The sequence below is a fragment of the Suricata suricatta genome, chromosome 7 (genome assembly GCF_006229205.1).
Source record: "Suricata suricatta isolate VVHF042 chromosome 7, meerkat_22Aug2017_6uvM2_HiC, whole genome shotgun sequence".
NCBI lineage: Eukaryota > Metazoa > Chordata > Mammalia > Carnivora > Herpestidae > Suricata > Suricata suricatta.
This window is the reverse complement of record NC_043706.1, coordinates 3,297,644-3,302,248: the sequence shown is the minus strand read 5'-3', so window position 1 is coordinate 3,302,248 and position 4,605 is coordinate 3,297,644. Positions and strand designations below refer to the sequence as shown.

General features: G+C 47.7%; 1 long non-coding RNA gene across 2 annotated transcripts in view; it reads left to right on the top strand.

Moving 5' to 3' along the window:
- Positions 1-8: 8 nt before the first annotated feature.
- The window catches only part of LOC115296198, a 12,722-nt gene continuing 8,125 nt past the window's right edge, over positions 9-4,605 (top strand). For both annotated transcript variants that reach the window (XR_003910762.1, XR_003910761.1), the window contains exons 1-3: positions 9-244; positions 1,646-1,758; positions 4,318-4,509. This is a non-coding gene — a long non-coding RNA (uncharacterized LOC115296198). The remainder of the gene's footprint in view (positions 245-1,645; positions 1,759-4,317; positions 4,510-4,605) is intronic.

Here is a 4,605-nt window from a genome sequence, read left to right as displayed (position 1 = left end):
TCGTAATAAAGCCCTTTACTTTTGCAAAAAAAAGAAAAGAAAGAAATCAACGTCACCCCTACGGACACCTTGATCTTGGATGGACCTCAGCCTCCGGAGCTGAGAGGAAGTCACCCAGTCTGTGGTATGCTGTCCTGGCGGTCCTCCCGAACTATTACATGGCTATACAAATTCCGGGTGTAAGTCTTTGTGTGGACACGTGTTTTCAGCAAATACCACAGGCCCGGGGCGGCTGGATCCTCTGGTAAGTGTAATCACCTTTCGAAGAAAGTGCCAACTGCTATCATCCCCCTTGGCTCATTAGCAACGGTAGAAAGTTCGTTTCTCTACATCTTGGCACCTGGAATGGTCAGTTTTTAAAATAATAGCCATTCAGATTTGTTAAGTCACACCGCACACTCCGTCCCGCCCACATTTAGGGGCAGGGAGTATCAGATGTAGATGTTCTAAGAGGTGTGTGGCGATCTTGGGGGAGAGGCGTCTCCCGGGGCTTATTTGCATTTCCCTCACGTCCCTCGATGTCTGCCTTTCCGGGTAGTTAGGTCAGCTGCACATCTTTGGCGAAGTGTCCGTTGAGAGCCTCCCTGTTTTTTTTTTTTTTAATTTTTTTTTTAATGTTTTATTTTTGATACAGAGAGAGACAGAGCATGAGAGGGGGAGGGGCAGAGAGAGCAGGAGACACAGAACCGGAAGCAGGCTCCAGGCTCTGAGCTAGCTGTCAGCACAGAGCCTGACGTGGGGCTTGAACCCACGAATGTGAGATCTGACCTGAGCCGAAGTCAGAGGCTTAGCCGACTGAGCCACCCAGGCGCCCCGAGAGCCTCCCTGTTTTTAAACAAGTTGAATTGTTTGCCTCCTGATTGAGTTCTAAGAATGCTTGATACTGGATAAAAGTCTTGTTCTGCAAATACCGTGTCCCAGTCTGTGGTTTGACTTTTCCTTTTCTTAGCAATATTTTTGAAAAGCAAACATTTAACATTTTGATGAAGTTCAATTAATCATTGTTTTTCTTTTATACCTTGTATTTTTTGGTGTTCTTGTTGGGGCCCAGTAGGCCAAAAAACCTCCCGCATTGACGTCAAGGCCTCCGGGGCGCAGGAGAACTATTTGCGAAGTTGCGGAACAAGTCGAAAGACAGGAGGTTTCTGTTTATCCTATGATTTTCTCGTTGCTTTTCAAAGAGGCATATCCTTTTAGGCTTTGGATCAACTTGGGTCAATCAGTGACCAGCCTTCCCTTACATTATTTGTTTCCAGCTCATTGCCTGCTGTTGGGAGCAAACACAATCCTCTGTCAAAGATTTACTTCTTGGGGGATAAGCGTCTTGCCCATAAATAACTGCTGAAGGGCCTTGAAGGAGGGTGAGACTCCTCAAAGAGAATTCCTTAGGCTTATCTTGTGTATAGAGACAGACTCCTGTTAAGGAATTCCCTCCTTGTAGTGATCTATATGTTCCTGTTTTTTTACTCCTGTCCTCTCTTCCCTGACAAGAATGATTCTTTCCCGAGCATGTCTTTGCATCAAGGACCATAAACTATGTAATCCTTAAAGAAAAGATGTAATCCCCCGTGGCATATAAGACACTGACTTCCTTAGTAAAGTGTGGTACTACCACCATTCACGGTGTCTGTCTTCTTTCTTACAGGTATTGCGCCGACACCAACCCCCTACTCAGAGACCCTTAGACTGGGGTGCGTGGGCTGGTCCCCCGCACCGAGTGGCGCCCGAACAGGGACCTGAGTAGAAGGCATTTCAAAGGTACGTGGAATATTCCCTGAAATAGTTCTGCTTCCTTCGGGTTGCTTAGGATCTCACCCAGGGCGCCGCGGGCCCCTCTATGCTTCAGATAGCGAACAAGGAGGGTGAGTAACCGAAAGAGATTGCCCAGTTCAGTGTTGTTTCTCTAATCTGCTCAGTCTTGTCTGCAAAACCTCTGTGGGAGGGAATGTAATGGCGTCTGGGGTGTGTGTGAGAGTGGGTGTGCGGCGCGGCTCGGCTTGCAGCAGGTCTGATTGGTCTCCTCATCACAAGGGGCACCCTACCCTTTGTCTGTCTATGCGACACCGAATCATAAGAAATAAGGGATGGGCAACACGGCTTCTAAAGAGAGAAAACTTTTTACAGAAGTACTTTTGTACCTCCTTAGAGAGGGATTAAGGTGACTCATAACCAAATGGCAAGATTTTTACACTTTGTTCAGGAGCAAGGCCCTTGGGTTCCAGAAGAGGGCGCTGCTCACTTACAAACGTGGGACAAAGTTGGGGAACAGTTACGCTTGTATTATCCTCTGCATGGACCAGAAAATGTCCCTGTCGATGCTTTTTCTCTGTGGAACTGGATTAGAGACGTTCTAGATCCTGAGCATAGGGGAAGTAAGTTGTCATCTAATGGTACAGCCACAGAGACTGCTCCACTCTCCTCTGAAGGTCTTAATCCCGCGCCGTCGGCGATGGCTGTCCAGGGTGTTCAATTACATTCTCAAGATGAGGAAGGTTCTGAGTGGGGGGGTGGGGAAGGAAATCAGATAGACCTGGGAGACGAGGAAGCCAGATCCGCAGCAAGAAGGGAAGGAGAGGACCCTCCCGACTTTCCTCCTCCACCAACTTGTAGGTCCACTGCGCCTACAGCCTTGAAACCGAGAGGGTTGAAAAAAGATTTCCTTGCTTTAAAGTTAGGAAAGGAGGCTAAAGTACCTCCAACAGCTCCCCATTTACCGCTGTCTAGAGAACCCCCTCCGGCAGGAAAAATACCTTTATCCGCTGTTACAAAAGCTCGCCAGCAGGCTCTTCGTGAGGGAGATTTAGAATTCTTTCTTTGTTTTCCTGTTACATTTGGACCCGTGAATGAAATGGGTGCTGGGGCAGGAGATCCGGATTGGATTCCAGGCTCATATAAGGTGTTAAAGGATTAAAAGCTGCGTGTTCTCAATATGGGCCTGGTGCTCCGTATACTATAACGCTGTTAGACTCCTTGACTCAAAATTGGATGACCCCTCGTGACTGGTTCAAGTAGCTAAAAGCTGTCTGCCTCCGGGTGATTATCCTAGATGGAAGGTAGAATATGAAGACAAGACTAGAGATTACGTACAAAGAAATTGGAAGGAATTGAGAAATGCAGGAGTAGAAACTGATACGCTCTTGGGCAGTGAGATATGGGAAGATACCACGGAGCAGATTCAAATTCCTTTAGAAGGACTGCATGCTGTTAACGCTATTGCTACTGAGGCCTGGAAAGCCTTGCCTGTGGGGTCTGGGTCGGCCACCTCCTTGACTGAAATCAGGCAGGGAGCAGAGGAAAGGTATGAGGAGCTCGTAGCAAGACTACGTTCTGCTGCTGGCAGAATTATTAGTAATAGGGATGTAGCAGGAATATTGGTTAAACAATTGGCTTTTGAAAATGCGAATTCAACATGCAAGGCTCTTCTGAGACCAATCAGGAAGACAGGACATCTAACGGACTATGTCAGGCAGTGCGCAGATGTGAGTCTGGCTGTGGTGCAGGGGAGAGCCTTAGCGGCCGCCTTACAGGGAAAAACATACGCCCAATACATGCAGACATAAGGCAACAAGCCACAAGACAGGACGACAGCCTGTTTTAAATGTGGCCAAATTGGACATTTTAAATCGAACTGTCCTAAAATTAATGAACAACCCAACATTACAGGGAAACCTACTGGAGGAGGCCCTAAGACCCCCTGTCCTCGCTGTCTAAAGGGTCTCCACTGGGCTATAGATTGCAAATCTAAATATCATAAGGATGGAACACCCTTATCTCCCAATCAGGGAACCTTCCAGAAGGGGCCTGCCCTTCGGCCCCAGACAACAATAGGAGTGTCTTTGACCTCCTCCACGCTGCCCCAGGGAGTGCAGGGAGAAGTTCCATTTCCCTGAAGGGGATCCACGTCATTCCAGGGGTGATTGGTTTGGATTATACCGGAGAAATAAAAATTATGGTCAGTCCTCCAAACCAAACTGTGCAAATTATAAAAGGACAACGAATTGCTCAATTCCTTCTGTTACCTTACTTAACCAATAATAAGTTTCAAATACAGGTGCCAGCAGCCAAAGGCAGAGTTAAGGAACTCTGGTGGAAAGGTTACAGAAAGCTAAGCAACAATAGAGTCATAAATAACTGTTGGTTCCAGGAACTAAGATTACCATCTGTCGACGTTGGACATTCCTTGGCCCTTTGTACTTGCCCTGCAGGAGCATAAAAGCAGCCTCCATAATTAAAAATGTTAGAGCTTGATCAGACCTCCTGTCTTGCTCTGGTTTTTTGTGTCTCTTATCCCTTTCATTCGTCCATTCCCTCCTCCAGGTCCCTTTTGAAAGACCCCGCGGGCCAGGCCATATCGGCTCCCAAACGTGGGGCTTCGAGTACAGGGCCCGGATGAACGTCGCTCCCAGAAAGTCGGCCGCATTCCCAAGGATCGCCACTTCCGTACAGGAGTGAGTGAAGACCCGCACCGATCGCCACAGAGTCACCCGCCTGTGAGACAGATCCTGAGAGGTAAGAGAAAGCGACGCAGTTATGGGACAAGCATTATCCAAGCATGATTTGTTTTTAAAAGGTCTTAAGGAATCTCTCAAGACACGAGGAACTAGG